Below are 18,232 nucleotides of genomic sequence, written 5' to 3' on the forward strand. Positions count from 1 at the left end.
TTCCTTAAAAAACTAGATTCCTGAAAAACAAACATATGTCCCAGAAATCATACTCTTAGGCATATACCTTGTGGAAACCAAGATTTTAAAAGACACATGTATCCCACTGTCCATTGCAGCACTACTTAGAGTGGCTAGAACATGGAAGCAACATAGATGTTCACTAACAGATGAATGGATGAAGAAGTTGTGGTACATATATACAAAGGAATATTACTCAGTCATAAAAAGGGACACATTTGAGTCAGTTCTAATGAGGTGGATGAACCTAGAGCCTATTATACAGAGTGAAGTAAGTCAGAAAGAGAAAGTGTATTCTAACACATATATAAGGAATCTAGAAAAATGGTACTGAAGAATTTATTTACAAGGCAGCAATGAAGAAACAGACATAGAGAATAGACTTATAGACATAAGGAGAGGAGAGGAGAGGGTAAGATGTATAGAAAAAGTAACATGGAAACTTACATTATAATATGTAAAATAGATAACCAATGGGGATTTGCTGTATGGCTCAGGAAACTCAAACAGGGGCTCTGTATCAATCTAGAGGGGTGGGAAGTGGAGGGATATGGGAGGGAGATTCAAAAAGGAGGGGATATATGCATACCTATGGTTAATTCATGTTGAGGCTTGACAGAAAGCAAAATTCTGTAAAGCAATTATCCTTCAATTAAAAATATAAATAAATAAATTAAAAGAAAATAAAAGAAAGAAAGGAGGAACCATGAAAATAAATCTACTTGATTGGGTGGTAGTGAAAAAAAAAATTAAAAATCTAACATCACGGCATCCAGTCCCATCACTTCATAGCCAATAGAAGGGGAGAAAGTAGAAGCAGTGGCAGATTTTATTTTCTTGGGCTCCAAATCACTGTGGACTGTGACTGCACCCATAAAATCAAAAGACGCTTGCTTCTGGAAAGAAAAGTTATGACAAACCTAGACAGCATATTAAAAAATAGAAATATCACTTTGCCAAAAATAGCCCATATAGTCAAAGCTCTGGTTTTTCCAATAGTCATGCAGGGATGTGAGAAAGTCACTCAGTCATGTCCGACTGTTTGCAACCAAATTGACTATAGAGTCCATGGAATCCTCTAGGCCAAAATACTGGAATGGTTAACCTTTCCCTTCTCCAAGGGATCTTTCCAACCCAAGGACTGAACCCAGGTCTCCAGCATTGCAGGTGGATTCTTTACCAGCTGAGCCATAAGGGAAGCCCTTGGTTGTGGGAGTTGGATTGTAAAGAAGACTGAGTGCTGAAGAATTAATGCTTTTGAATGTTTCTGATGCTGGAGAAGATCCTTAAGAGTCCCTTGGACTGCAAGGAGATAAAACCTGTCAATCCTAAAGGAAAATAAACCCTAAATATTCATTGCAAGGACTGAAGTGGAAGATCTAATATTTTGGCCACCTAATGTGAAGAGCTGACTCATTGGAAAAGACCTTAATGTTGGGAAAGACTGAAGGCTGGAGGAGAAGGTGACAACAAAGGATAAGATGGCTGGGTGACATCACTGACCCAATGAACATGAATTTAAGAAAACTCCAGGAGATAGTGGAGGACAAAGGAGCCTGGTTTTGCAGTCCTTGGGATCACGAAGAGTCAGACATGACTGAGCAACTGAACAATGACAACGAGGAACTAGGACTCAAAGTACTGCTGGAAATGAAAAATGTTACAACTACTTCTGTAAACTATTTAGAAGTTTATAAAATTAAAACACTCTTATCATAAGATCCAAGATTTCCTCTCCTAGGAATTTACCCAAGAGAAATGAAAATATATGTTTGTCAAGGCTTGTATGAAAATGTTCACAGTAACTATAATTTTATTAACTCTCAATTGTAAACAACCCAAATCTGCATCAACAAGTGAATGGATAAAAAATTGTGACATTGTGCTGTGCTTAGTCACAGTTGTGTCTGACTCTTTGTGACCACATAGACCGTAGCCTGCCAGGATCCTTTGACCATGGGGATTCTCCAGACAAGAATACAGGACTGGGTTACCATACCCTCCTCCAGGTATCTTCCTAACCCAGTCGCTGAACCCAGGTCTCCCACATTGCAGGCAGAAGTGGGTAGCCTATCACTACTCCAGGGGAACTTCCCGACCTAGAAATCAAACTGGGGTCTCCTGCATTGCAGATGGATTCTTTACCAGCTGAGCTACAAAAGAAACCCAAAATTGTGCTTAGTTCAGTTCAGTTCAGTCGCTCAGTCATGTCTGACTTTTTGCGACCCATGAATTGCATCACACCACTCATACAAAAATTACTACTCCTGTTCCCCATCTTGAACCCCCCTCCCTCCTCCCTCCCCGTACCATCCCTCTGGGATGTGTATACCTGTGGTGGATTCATATTGATGTATGGCAAAACCAATACAATATTGTAAAGTAATTAACCTCCAATTAAAATAAATAAATTTATATTAAAAATAAAATAAAATAAAATACTACTAAGAAATACAAAGTAAACATCTGTCAGTGTGTGCAGCAACATGGATAAACCTCATTCTTACTGAGTAAAAAAATTCTGACCAAAAAAAGTCACATATTGTATCATTCAGTTTATAAAATTCTAGAAAAAGAAAATTAAACTATAATGACAAAAATGTTAATGTTGCCTAGGAATGAAGATATGTGTAGGGAAAAGCAGGAGGGTGATATCAAATTGAAGGCTATTGTGATCTATAGCACAATAGATCATATTGTGTGACCTATCACATGTAACTTTTATACTTCAAGCTATTTTAGAAAATACAGCAAACATAGAATAATGAAAAGGTGAGCACCAGTCACCCTTTCATTATGTTTTGAGCACCAGTCACAAAACAATAAAACAGCTCAACATTCTATATTTATGTGTGTGTGTGTGTATGCACGTGTGTGTGTGTGGAGAGAGAGAGAGAAGGAGAGATGGAAAGTGAAGTATAAAATGATGTTAGGGTCAAGGCATCATAGAGAACAGATAAGATGAAGTACTTCAGGACAGCTGACTGGAGCAGAGGTTATCAGGAGTTATTGAGGGCAGAATAAATAGGTACAGAAAGACAGGTTGAGGATAGATTGGAAAACAATATGGATTTTTCATTGAAAATAAGGAATTTCTAGGTCATGACATTTGATATAGATTTGATAGAAAAAAATAAAGATACTGAAAATGACCAGATCATTTATGAGGCAATTATAAAGGTGCAGGAAGAGCCAATAAAATCCAACTGTGCTTAAAGGCAGGTTCTGTGGAGAACATGATGAATACAGCATGATTCTTCTTCCCAAAGACACACATATGAAATACAAGTATGAAGTAATTTATGGAGTTATGAGAAGGTTGGTAAGACGGAGGCAATAGGAGTGGGGAAACAGAGCAGGTTCTAAAAAATAACTGAAAAGTTCAACATGCGGATATGATTGGATTTGGACAGGAAAAGAAGTCAGAATGTGTGAGGTTCTATGCTGATAATTTTAAAGAGTGATACTAGGGAAATATGATAGACAGTTGATTAGGAAAAAGTCACTTCATGATTTTCTACTATAGGAAATATGATAGTACAACTTTCTCAGGATTGGAGCTGATGAATTAAAGATTTGAATTAGAGACTTCTATCTCAGAGAGCAGATTAGAAAAGGATGCTTCCTCTCCCTGGCAAGCGGGTGCACACTGTTGGGTGTAGGCCTTGGCAAGAGGATAGCAGCTTTGGAAGAAGCAAAGAAAAGATTTCCTTAGATTCCACACAGCCAGCTCTAGGGTCATGTCTTGGCCAGTTAGATGCAGGCTGAAATTTAGCCAGACATATTTATACAGTGCACATTTTGCATTATATATTAAGGTCATTGGATCAACAAGTTTTATAAAGTCTTGATTTTAATGTACTAAAAGTGTTGAAGTCACTAAAGAAAAAAAATATCCAGGTATAGAAAATATTGAGAAAAAGAGTGAGCATGTTATAATTTTTAGACTATATTTTAATTTTAATCCCTATTTTATAGATATTTTAATCCCTAGTCTTTTATTTTTTGGAGAAGGGAATGGCATATCATTCCAGTATTTTTGGCTGAAGAATTCCATGCACAGAGGAGCCTGGCGGAGTACAGTCCATGGGATTGCAAAGAGTGGGGCATGACTGAGTGACTAACACACTTTTCTTTTTAATTAGTTCAACCTGCAGTTTAAATCTTTTTCTTGCTTCATTGAATTTTTTATTTTGGAGTATGATCAATTTAAACATGAGTTGATCTACAGCATCAAGTTTATATACAATCAGTGTTCAGTAACTTACTCTTTGGTTACTCATGACAAGCTATTTTCTATTCCAAGGTCCAGAGGCCATTAGGGTTTCTTATCAGATAAGAAATGTTTGGTGTGTAATCCTATTTTAGTACTTATTCCAGTTCTAGTTTATTCTCCCTAATGTAAGCTCATTAGTTTATTCGATGGTGCAAATTGAAAGGACACCTTCACCTTCTCCCAGTCGCTATCCTATCAGTTCTAAACTCCACAGGAAAATTACAAAGAAAGGAAACTATTTTCTTGAGAAATAGGTATAAGTATAGACCTAATAGACTTTTACTTGTTTTTTTGGAAATTCTGAAGTAAATATTTCTATGTCCTTTTAAGTATATCAGTTCAGTTCAGTCGCTCAGTTGTGTCCGACTCTTTGCGACCCTATGAATCACAGCATGCCAGGCCTCCCTGTCCATCACCAACTCCCAAAGTTCACTCAGACTCACGTCCATTGAGTCCGTGATGCCATCCAGCCATCTCATCCTCTGTTGTCCCCTTCTCCTCCTGCCCCCAATCCCTCCCAGCATCAGAGTCTTTTCCAATGAGTCAACTCTTCTCATGAGGTGGCCAAAGTACTGGAGCTTCAGCTTTAGCATCATTCCTTCTATAGTGTTTTTAAAAAAGATATCAGATCTGTCTTCAGACTAAGGAGCAGTTTGTCTTTATCAACTATTATGATGATAACAACAGTGATTTAAATAAAATATAAAGCAACATATTCTCTGTTATGGACTGACCTATATCCCTCACTCCCTGAATTTATATGTTAGATCCTTTAGTCCCTAACATGACTGTATTTGGAGATGGGCCCTTTAAAAAGACAATTAAGATTAAATAAGATTATAAAGGTGGGTTCTTAATCCAGTATGACCAAATTCTCCTTAAATTAATGGGGAAAGACTCCAGGGAGGCTTGCACACAGCAAAAAGTCTATGTGAGTACACAACAAAAAGCAGCTATTGACAAGCCAAGGAGAGTGGGCTCAGGAAAAACCCTGCCAGCACCATGTTCTTAAATTATTGTCTCTAGAACTGTGAAAAACATAAAATTTTGTTGTTTAGTCCATTCTCTCCTCAAAGACGTTCAGAATAATTACTTTAATAGTTATTGTTTCATGGTGATGATTCTTTAATTTCCAAAAAAGTGAGAATTTTTTATTATTTATGTATATAATATATATAGATATAGCTGTATATATATATAGCATATATCCTTTGCCTATTAACATTAGCTATATTAACACATTTCTATCAATTTTGTATTAACATTTCACTTCAGTTGATAGAGAAATTTTCAAAATTATGCATGTATATGACATATGCCTTGCCATTTTGAAGTTAGGAAGATAATATCAAAGGTATACTAAATAGTAAGTTAAAGAGTCTTCTTAGGCCAAGGATATTAATCCTGTTTTTGATTCTAGGTCCTTTCATTCTTCTTTTCTTGGGCTTCCTTTGTTTTGAAGTGTGTAGCACATAATATTTCCCCCAAAAATACATACTAAAAATTGAATTAGCAAAAAAATTATCATTTTGCCCTTTAGTATAAAGAAATATGTTGCCTTCTTATTTATACTTTTCTTGACATAATTTACTTCAGGCCTTCATCATAACTTGTTTGAACTATTACAAAAATCTTCATGAGCAGTCTAATTTTCTTCATTCTTTTTCCTAATGACAAAATCGCTTTCTTCATTTCAGTTCAGTTCAGTCACTCAGTCGAGTCTGACTCTTTGCGACCCCATGAATTGCAGCACGCCAGGCCTCCCTGTCCATCACGAACTCCCGGAGTTCACTCAAACTCACGTCCATTGAGTCGGTGATGCCATCAAGCCATCTCATCCTCTGTCGTCCCCTTCTCCTCCTGCCCCCAATCCCTCCCAGTATCAGAGTCTTTTTCCAAAGAGTCAACTCTTCGTATGAGGTGGCCAAAGTACTGGCGTTTCAGCTTTAGCATCAGTCCTTCCAACGAACACCCAGGACTGATTTCCTTCAGAATGGACTGGTTGGATCTCCTTGCAGTCTAAGGGACTTTCAAGAGTCTTCTCCAACACCACAGTTTGAAAGCATCATTTCTTCAGTGCTCAGCTTTCTTCACAGTCCAACTCTCACATCCGTACATGACTACTGGAAAAACCATAGCCTTGACTAGACAGACCTTTTCTGACAAAGTAATGTCTCTACTTTTTTAATATGTTGTCTAGGTTGGTCATAACTTTCCTTCCAAGGAGTGAGCGTCTTTTAATTTCATGGCTGCAGTCACAATCTGCAATGATTTTGGAGCCCCCCAAAATAAAGTCTGACACTGTTTCCACTGTTTCCCCAACTGTTTGCCATGAAGTGATGGGACCGGATGCTAATATTTTACTAAGGAAAAAGCATTTTAAAAAATTAATAGTAAATTAGCTGTTCCTAGAATCTGCAAATTACAGTTCAATTAGTTGGCATAATATATATGGTCCTTCATTTTATCTTTTGGCTCTGAACTCTCTCACAGGTTCCTCATGTACTTCAGACTCAGAGTGGAAGAGTGTAACACTCCATGTTCAAACACTTCTTATTTGCCTGTGCTGTTTTGAGGTTTGAAGTACACTCCTACCTGACTTGTACTTATTAAGACACTACTTATTTTTCAAATTTGAACTCTCATAACAATCTCCTTCTGATAGGATTATCCCATCATCATTATGAATATAAATTGCTTCTCACATTTGATCTAATCCATCCTTCCCTGGATTACAGTAAGGAATCTGCTTGCAATTCAGATGACCTAGGTTCATTCCCTGGATCAGGAAGATCTCCTGGAGAAGGGAATGACAACTCATTCCAGTATTCTTGCCTGGAAAATTCCATGGACAGAGGAGCTTGGTGAGCTACAGTTCATGGGGTCGCAAAGAGTCACACATGACTGAGTGACTAATAACAACATCAATCCTAGATTATAACTGTTATAACTGTCACATACCACATTGCACTATTAATTGCAGTCTCTTTGGTGAACTTAAATTTCAGAGAACTGTCTTGTTTCTGTGAAATAATAGTAAGAAATGGATTGTATATGTTCATTAATTTGACTCCAGATTTTAAAATTATTTGTAATTTAAAGTGCGTTGCATATAAAATAATTGAAATATGGTTTCATATTAAAACACAAGCTACGTTTTATGTATGTTTTACAAAAACATGTTAGCACATAGTATTCACTTTATTTAGTGATTGGAACTCCTAATGATTAATATTTAACCATGAAACACTTTTGTTAGTTGGTCAGTACATTTTTTGGTCCTTGGTATTTATGAAGAGATGGGAAGACCAGACCACCTGACCTGCCTCTTGAGAAACCTGTATGTAGGTCAGGAACCAACAGTTAGAACTTGACATGGAACAGCAGACTGGTTCCAAATTGGGAAAGGAGGCTGTATGTTGTCATCCTACTTACTTAACTTATATGCAGAGTATATCATGAGAAACATTGGGCTGGAGGAAGCACAAGCTGGAATCAAGATTGCCAGGAGAAATATCAATAACCTCAGATATGAAGATGGCACCACCCTTATGGCAAAAAGCAAAGAAGAACCAAAGAGTCTCTTGATGAAAGTGACAGAGAAGAATGAAAGAGTTGGCTTAAAGCTCAACATTCAGAGGACTAAGATCATGGTATCCAATCCCATCACTTCATGACAAATAGATGGGAAAACAGTGGAAACAGTGGCTGACTTTGTTTTTCTGGGCTCCAAAATCACTGCAGATGGTGACTGCAGCCATGAAATTCAAAGACACTTACTACTTGGAAGGAAAGTTATGACCAACCTAGACAGCATATTAAAAAGCAGAGACACCGCTTTGCCAACAAAGGTCTGTCTAGTCAAGGCTACGGTTTTTCCAGTGGTCATGTACGGATGTGAGAGTTGGACTGTGAAGAAGGCTGAGTGCCAAAGAATTGATGCTTTCAAACTGTGGTGTTGGAGAAGACTCTTGAGAGTCCCTTGGACTTCAAGGACATCCAACCAGTCCAACCTAAAGCAAATCAGTCCTGAATACTAATTGGAAGGACTGATGCTAAAGCTGAAACTCCATTACTTTGGCCACCTCATGAGAAGAGTTGACTCATTGGAAAAGACCCTGATGCTGGGAGGGATTAGGGGCAGGAGGAGAAGGGGACGACAGGGAATGAGATGGCTGGATGGCATCACTGACTAGATGGACATGAGTTTGAGTGAACTCCGGGAGTTGGTGATGGACAGGGAGGTCTGGCGTGCTACAATCCATGGGGTGGCAAAGAGTCAGACTCGACTGAGTGACTGAACTAAACTGAACTGAACTAATATTTACAAAATTTAATATTGTATTTATTATTTAAGTTTTCTTTAGATTTATTAAAAGTGTGATATCTACAAAAGTATTGGTAATCAATAAGAATTATTATAACATCTTGTGCATGTCTGTATTGGACTGTAATGTTGTGTAGGTACCAAGTGATGACCAGGGTGGCCTATAAAATCTAGACTACATGTTCAAAAATATTTCACCTTATCTTAAAAATAAAGAAATAGATGTTGTGGTTCAAGTGTTGCATCTCTATGAAACATTTACACAAACAGAGTAGTATTATTAAAATTGTGATTATGTTACAAGTTGGATATCTGAAACACCAACTAAACTTGATAGAGCCCTATTTATTGTCACAAGCACTACTTTATTGTCTAAGTTTCTGACTGCAGGTATGAAGCAGCTCCATTTAGCTACTCTGCACATAATATGAACAATATTGCAGCTAGATTATATCTGTCATAGATGAAAGCAATATATTTTTCTCCTAGTAATTCATTCATGGTTTTCTAGATCCATAATTCCCTAGGGAGTGTCATGAATCTACATAATGTTCACAGATGCTAGATAATGCAATTGTATATGTGATTTAACTGACAGATGTATAAAATCTCACACAGCTAGATAACCTCCCAATGACTGTACAGCTGTAAATCTTGAAAAATGACAGTTATTCCAGCTGAGGTAGACATACAAGATAATGAAAATAATCTAATTCCAGTTTATTATCATGTTTTAATTGCATGAATGTTAAAGATCTTATTAATAGTAAAAAAAAAGATCTGCCTTTGAATATTTGTAAAATAGCACATAGAAACAATGAATAAAGAAAAAGAATTTTGCTTTTGTTGTGCCTCTTTAGTGAGGATTCTAAACTGCGTAATTTTTGATGTAGTGTATCAGTTATTCATATGGCAGTAGATAGAACTTTTTTATAATCTTCCTCTTTCCCTAATGATATCAAAGGAGATTGGGGTATGGAATAGGTGAGGAGCATATGTATAGATGCAAATTATTTGTAATGTTGTATTTCTTGGATTGCTGTTGTATTCTTCTTGTTTATTTTGTAATACTTTTTAACACTTATGGTGTGTGTGCATAATTTTTTATAGCTCAAATATTATATTTAAATCTTATTTAAGAGGGAAAAGAAATGAGACGGATTTCTTTGCTCCTTCATCCTACATTAGTTGTTGAAGTTAATGTGTGTTCTACCAAGGAACCAGGGAGGAATTGGAAGGTTACAACCACCCAATTAGTTGTATCTTTGAGTTGCTTGATCACTGATTCAATAACTTAAAGATCAACTACAGACAGATTTGATTCATCATTCTCACTGATCAGAGCTCATGACCTCCCCTAGCCTAATTATCTACCAAAACACGTAATGACTTAAGGAATAATCATTTTACTATATCGTGATTTTGAGGAAGAAGAATTTAAGCAGGTCACTAAAGGGGAATTCTATTTTTTATGGCATCAGAGAAAGTAACCCACTGATATTCAGCTCCAGAAGGCCTGATCTGTAGAGTTCAAGGAAGTGTCATTCACCACTGACATGCCTACTACCTTTTGGCTTCTGCTGCATGAAAGTCTTAGGGCAGTAAGATTCTTAAGTGAAGTCTCAGGCCGCCAAACGAAATGGAAGCTGCAGGGCCTATCTTCCAAAGTCATGTAACATCTCCTTGGCTGCACTATACTAGGCAAACATTACCTTAATTCAAAGGATCAGGGCAAGACCCATATCTCAGTGATAAGAGTATCAAAAAATTTGCAGCCGTGTATTTAAACCACCATACTCACACATACATAGCATTCTGTTTTGTGCCATCATTTTATTAATGTTACATATCTGTGTACTTTTTCAGTCATGTTTCCTAGAGGTCTCTGCATGTCAGATTCTAAACTGGTAATTCTATAAGGACCCATAAAAAAGCTCTGTAAAAAATGTGCCCTCTACTTTATTTATTTTCTTTAAATGTTATTGCCACCATTCAAGGCTCTTTCATCTGTGTAAATTGGTAAATTGGTCTCTGATATGGTTCAGTGGTAAAGAAGCTGCTTGCCAATGCAAGAGATGCAGGAGACATGGGTTCAATCTCTGGGTCTAGTAGATCTCCTGGAGAAGGAAATGACAACCTATTCCCATTCTTGCCTGGGAAATCACATGGCCAGAAGAGCCTCACAGGCTATAGTCCATAGGGTCACAAAGAGTTGGACATGCCTGAGATGTAGGAAGTGCTAAATGCTATAACACAGATGTATGTCTTTCACTACATAGATAGATAGATTGATGGATAGATAGATAGGTAGATGAGACATAGATGAGAGATAGAAGGAAGGAAGGAAAGATCATCTCTCTCTCCCAGTTTGTGTAGATGCTGCTGGAAACAAAGTCATGGCCTAAGCTTATGATGTGGATAGCTCACAGTTGTACCTCCTGTCACATTAGCAAATGTGCCTTTATTCCTCTTGAAATTCCTCTCCAGTGTCACAGGCACTCCCTATTTGTTTTGTTTCTGTGTGTCTATTTCCATAGACTTCCAACCAAAAGTTGCTAGCCAATCTGGATTGCAGTCAGGAATATAGCTAATTCACTGTGCATCATTTATTTTTGTCCTTTTCCTCTTTATTTACTCATATTTGTACTGCTGGCTCTTTCTTTTAGACTATTTTGGTTCAGCTTTTATTGCTATTATCCTCACTTTATTCTTATGTGGTCTAAAACTAATAGGCTTTAAAAAATTAATACAACTACAAACGCAGATCTCCATATTCTCATGATCTGATTACCACAAATTATCAATTCATGATCTGTCCAGTTTCATCTTTTCATTATCTATCCAGTTTTATTTTTTATCCAGAAAAGATAAAAGAAGATTTGTTTATTTTCCAAGAAAACAATGGTATTCTATCATTTTTTCATTCATCCATGAACTTAAATACTTCTATAAAGTTAATTCAATCAATGATTTATATACCTGAATTAATGTTAATATGGGAAAGATATGATAAATGTTTGATGCTTTTTGTTTGTTCTTGAGAGTTTTAAAATCACCAGTTAGTATTCTGGCATCTTCCAGACAAGTTTGTCTCCTTTCTTTGTTTTGAGGAACAGTATGTGTTCATAAATGTAAGCATATCTTATGTCTTGTAATCCACTGATGTGCTTACTCAAATAGTCTCATATTTGACCAGTGAGTGCCTCTTCCATTCTCTTCATATAACATCAGTAGGCTTTTATGGCTTCCCAGTTTTCCAGGCTGTACATTTCTTCATCCTAAAAGCTACTTATCCAAGAGGTCTCATTTTCTTTTATGGAAATGTATTTACAGAGTTCAGTTATTGTACTAGAGATGCTCATTGCTGCCTGAATTGCTATTGTTTATGGCTCTCTTCTGTGACAGTACCCATAAAAACATACAGGCATAGACACATGCATGTGTATATTTTAAGACAGATACATTATATCTATGTTTTAATACTTCTGAATCAAATTTTGGGCCATAAAGACTTTACAGTACATAGATGAGCATGTAAATGCCTCTATGTTTTTATGTGTATCATGTTCATTTCCAAGAATCAAGACCATCCCCAAGAAAAAGAAATGCAAAAAGGCAAAATGGCTACCTTACAAATAGCTGTGAAAAGAAGAGAAGCCAAAACAAAGGAAAAAGGGAAAGATATACCCAGTTGAATGCAGAGTTCCAAAGAATAGCAAGGAGATAAGAAATCCTTTCTCAGGGATCAATGCAAAGAAATAGAGGAAAACAATAGAATGGGAAAGACTAGAGATCTCTTCAAGAAAATTAGAGATATCAAAGGAACATTTCATGCAAAGATGGGCTCAATAAAGAACAGAAATCATAGGTACCTAACAGAAGCAGAAGATATTAAGAAGAGGTGACAAGAATACACAGAAGAGCTGTACAAAAAAGATCTTCACGACCCAGATAATCATGATGATGTGATCACTAATCTAGAGCCAGACATCTTGGAATGTGAAGTCAAGTGGGCCTTAGAAAGCATCACTACGAACAAAGCTAGTGGAGGTGATGGAATTCCAGTTGAGCTATTTCAAATCCTGAAAGATGATGCTGTGAAAGTGCTGCACTCAATATGCCAGCAAATTTGGAAAACTCAGCAGTGGCCACAGGACTGGAAAAGGTCAGTTTTCATTCCAATTCCAAAGAAAGACAACGTCAAAGGATGCTCAAACTGTAGCACAATTGCACTCATCTCACACGCTAGTAAATTGATGCCTAAAATTCTTTAAGCCAGGCTTCAGCAATATGTGAACTGTGAACTTCCTGATGTTCAAGCTGGTTTTAGAAAAGGCAAAGGAACCAGAGATCGAATTGCCAACATCCACTGGATCATCAAAAAAGCAAGAGAGTCCCAGAAAAAACAACTATTTCTGATTTATTGACTATGCCAAAGCCTTTGACTGTGTGGATCACAATAAACTGTGGGAAAAAAGAGATAAGAATACCAGACCACCTGACCTGCCTCTTGAGAAACCTATATGCAGGTCAGGAAGCAACAGTTAGAACTGGATATGGAACAACAGACTGTTTCCAAATAGGAAAAGGAGTATGACAAAGCTGTATATTGTCACCCTGCTAATTTAACTTCTATGCAGAGTACATCATGAGAAATGCTGGACTGGAGGAAGCACAAGCTGGAATCAAGATTGCTGGAAGAAATATTAATAACCTCAGATATGCAGATGAAATCACCCTTATGGCAGAAAGTGAAGAGGAACTAAAAGCCTCTTGATGAAAGTGAAAGAGAAGAGTGAGAAAGTTGGCTTAAAGCTCAACATTCAGAAAACTAAGATCATGACATCTGGTCCAATCACTTCATGGCAAATAGATGGGGAAACAGTGGAAATAGTGGCTGACTGTATTTTTGGGGTCTCGAAAATCACTGCAGATGGTGATTGCAGCCATGAAATTAAAAGACACTTGCTCCTTGGAAGGAAAGTTAAGACCAACCTAGACAGCATATTAAAAAGCAGAATGTAGGATGCTTGGGGCTGGTACACTGGGATGACCTGGAGGGATGGGGTGTGTGTGGGGGGGGGGGATGTGGGAGGGAGATTTGGGATTGGGAACACATGTATACCTCTGGTGGATTCATGTTGATGTGTGGCAAAACCAATACAATATTTTAAAGTATAAATAAATAAATAAATAAATAATAAATTTTAAAAAATAAACAAATAAAAAGCAGAAACATTATTTTGCCAACAAAGGTCCAGTCTAGTCAAGGCTATTGTTTTTCCAGTATTCATGTATGAATGTGAGAGTTGGACAGCTGAGAGTGGAAAGCTGTCTATAAAGAAAGCTGAGTGCAGAAGAATTGATGCTTTTGAACTGTGGTGTTGGAGGAGACTCTTGAGAGTCCCTTGGACTGCAAAGAGATCCAACCAGTCCATCCTAAAGGAGATCAATCCTGAGTGTCCATTGGAAGGACTGATGTTGAAGGTGAAACTTCAACACTTTGGCAACCTGATGCGAAGAGCTAACTCTTTCGAAAAGACCCTAATGCTGGGAAAGATTGAGGGCAGCAGGAGAAGGGGATGTCAGAGGATGAGATGGTTGGATGGCATCATCGACTCGATGGACATGAGTCTGAGCAAACTCTGGAAGATACTGAAGGACAGGAAAGCCTGAGGTGCTACAGTTCATGGGGTCACAAATAGTTGAACATAATTGAACAACTGAACAACAACAGCAACCATAGAGAATCTACTTACTGGTATTAATACTACCTTTCTTTCCTTGACACCATAAATGTGACACTATTTACATTCAAGTCAATGAATGAAAAGTCAGAAGAGAGAAGACAAGATACTTTTGTCATAATCCTACCTCAAAACCCAAAGAGCTACACATCATTCAGACAATTTAAGGATTAGTGTTAGGAAAAGTGAAAATTTAGGACTCCTTCAATTATCCTACATTTTTATCCACTCTGCTTTTTGATGACTAATATTCCTTTAATTAAATTCAGTCATAGTTTCAGTAAATAGAGATTAAATACCTATATGCACACACCCAGTCCATATACAATATATCTAAAATACAGTCAGTAAGAGAATAATCAGTTTACCGGTACAAATGACTTATCAAAGTCTTTCCTGTTTTCAAATGGGGTGAAGGACCACAACCTGCAGATGAGGCAGATTCCTACTGAGCAATGCGGAAGAGAGAGGAGGGTCTGACGGTTCTGAATACACTGTATGTAGTTCCTGATCCTCAGTTCCTACGGTGGCCTTACTGCCCAGTTACACATAAAACCCAGTTACAAGAGGCCTTATTCCCTGGTGGCTCAGCAGTAAAATACCTACCTGCCAATGCAGGAGATCTGAGTTCAGTCCCTGGGTTGGAAAGATCCTCTGGAGAAGGAAATGGCAACCCACACCAATATTCTTGCCTGGAGAACCCCATGGACAGAGGAGCCTGGCGAGCCAAAGTTCATAAGGTCTCCTAGTGTTGGACATGACTGAAATGACTTCACACATAGGGCCATTCAGCAAGCATTTCATTGGAGGAAGGTTATCTTACCCTATTCTCCAGATGAGAGACAGCATAAGAATTTGGAGTTAAGCAACTCTAACTGTGTCTAATATGGGATCTATTTATATGGCAATTATGTGTTCTAGTTACACTGGTTCATGTTCTTTTGTATTTTAACGTGAAGTAGAAAATTGCCTCAGTGGTTTCTTATCTACTTTACATGGGGATTTTTTTTTTTTTCAAAGCAAAATGACTCAGTATTAGATAAATTGGAAAAGTTCCTTAACCACTTTTATATGTTTTTTATAGAGCACTTAAATGTGATAAAATTGAAAAATATTTTGACTCTTCTCAAAGCAGAAACAAGGATAGAGGACATGAGAAATAACATCATTGTGTAGTAAAAAACGGGCAAAGATTTTGTTGTTTTCATCTTTTATTTTTTCAGAGTTAATGGATGTGCTTGATAGATAGCAGGTATTCCATCTTTATTTATTCAAAAACCATCCTGAGTTCCTAGCACACACTGAGTTCTATATAAGAAAATGGATTCTTAATAGTGAACAGAGAAAACCAAGCCCTCAGTAAAGAGACAGAAAGGACATAGATCATTTATATACCAGGCCAATAATGACACAATAAACATAGCAGTTTCTATAATGTTAGTCAGGACTTTCCAGGTGGTGATAGTCGTAAATAACCCACTTGACAGTGAAGAAGATATAAGAGACAGGGGCTCGATCTCTGGGTCAGGAAGATCCCCTGGAGGAGAGCAAGGCAACCCACTCCAGTATTCTTGCCTGGAGAATCCCCGTGGACAGAGGAGCCTGGCGGGCTAGAGTCCGCAGGATCGCAAGGAGTCTTACACGACTGACTTGACTTAGCATATGCACATACTGTTAGTATGCTGCCAGACTCTGCTCTGCACAGACTCTGTGCTGTGCTGTGCTTAGGTGCTCTTTGCAACCCCCTGGACTGTAGTCTGCCAGGTTCCTCTGTCCATGGGGATTCCCCAGGCAAGAATACTGGAGTGGATTGCCATGCCCTCCTCCAGGGGGTCTTCCCAACCCAGGAATCAATCCCAGATCTCCCGCATTATGGGTGGATTTTTTTACTGTCTGAGCCATGAGGGAAGCCCGTTCTGAGTGCTTTATGGATATAGATTCATTTATATTTTTATTATAATTATACAAGTCAGTACTGTTACTCTTATCCTATATTGGAGATGAAGAGTTTGTGGCACAGAGAAGGTGGTATACTATGTTCAAGTTCACATGAGTAAGTGATGAAGCTGGTACTTTGGACTGGGTGTTGACTGCTTCTAGAGGGTAGATATGTCACATGAACATGATAAAAGACACTGTGTAGGCAATTGTAATAGAAAATTTATCACCTGGCAGAAACCTATTTCTGCATTTCCATTTCTTTCATGATGATTCCTTGATTTGTCTACTTATAGAAAGAGTCAACTGCTGATCATAAGCTCTTTGGGGGCCTCATTATGTGTTCTCTTGAACTTCACGTGGGTGAGACATTTAACTAGACCTTGTTCCACAAAACTTCATGCTATTTGTGAGTTTGGCTCATTGAATATTTGTTAACAGTCTGAGAAATTTGTGATTTGACCTCCAATCCTCACATTCAAAAGGCCAAAAGAAGAGAAGCTCTTTGGAGTCTAATTTAACTTTGAAAAATGTGTTCTACAGTTTCATATTCCCCTCACATTTTATGTTTGATTATTTATGGTGAACCCCTTCTCATTCATATAATTTGCTCATCGTGGCATATGATTTAGAAAAAGTAGTCATGAAATATGTATACTGTTAGCATGACCTCAGATTAATCTGTTTAAAAATGTTGCTTAAAACTATACTCACACAAATAAATCCCTTTCATAGATTCTTTGTCTTTTTATTTTCCTTAGTAAATCTAATAATATGATTAGAGTTGCTCAGATAATCTTCCATCTCAAGGTTTTATTCATTTCTGATTCATTGTGTCTATTATTAAACCCAGCTGTTGATGTTTTTGAACAAACTGATTTCTGAATTAACTCTACATTGTGTTCTATAATAACCCCACTTCAGTATTATCATGGGCTGCTCCCAATTTACTTTTAGATAATTAAAGCCTCTCTTTATTCCTATCCAAGTTGCCTGTTTTATTTCCCAGAACACAAGGATGTGATTTTATTCATGTTGCTCTAGGGGTCTAAAGTTGATAATCATTTTTCTACATCTGCCCTCATCAGTGTCTGCTTGCAAAATATGCTGCTATATCCCCTTCCTTTGGTTCCTCTCATTAGCATTCACATTCCCACTGATACGGTGTGTTTTTCTGCCACAAGCCATTCCTTGTTGTTTTCCTATAAAGTCAATACCTTGCACTAAAATTGTCCTAATTTCCCTAGAATATTACATATTTTCCTTGTGTGGACTTTTTTTTTGTGAATTATGTACCTATGACTGCATCTGTTTCAGAATTGATGACATCTATTACTGAAATATGAAAAAAATGTATTTATTGCTCAATACCTGAATAAGCAATTCACAAGTTGGTATAGGAAGAGAAGAAAATCTAGGTCATCATAAAACACTGCTTATATCTCTTTAATTTTCATGAAAAAAACCCTGAAACCTATTAAAATTTGTGTATTATTTGTTAAATCAGAACCAAGAATAAGTAGTCTAGATAACTGCCATAACCAATACATTCTAGTGGATATTCATTCATTTATGTATATATATTTGAATGTATACTTATGTAAGCACAGGTATATTTTATATTCTATATACCTTTGCAGATTTACTTGATATTTTATATGCTTTATAAATATTTAATTATGATCCCTGCTGCATATCAACCCCTAAAATGACAATATGAAATAGTAAAATTTTCAAAGAAATTGTGGAATTGCTCATTCTCTATAGTTATGATTTGGCGCTGATATTTTAAATTAAGGTTTTTAGATTTTATACATTACTGTTATTTTCTTTGATCACCAAAATGCAAACTTCCTTAGAAGACTATGTTTTCGTATAGTTTTACTGTGAAATAGGCATTGAAAAATAAGTTGATATTGTTAG

General features: G+C 37.1%; 1 protein-coding gene across 3 annotated transcripts in view; it reads left to right on the forward strand.

Moving 5' to 3' along the window:
- Window positions 1-18,232, forward strand: part of CADM2 (cell adhesion molecule 2) — a 1,291,443-nt gene that overhangs the window by 854,891 nt on the left and 418,320 nt on the right. The gene's annotated exons all lie outside the window — the stretch shown is intronic.

Source organism: Ovis aries, chromosome 1, assembly GCF_016772045.2.
Source record: "Ovis aries strain OAR_USU_Benz2616 breed Rambouillet chromosome 1, ARS-UI_Ramb_v3.0, whole genome shotgun sequence".
NCBI lineage: Eukaryota > Metazoa > Chordata > Mammalia > Artiodactyla > Bovidae > Ovis > Ovis aries.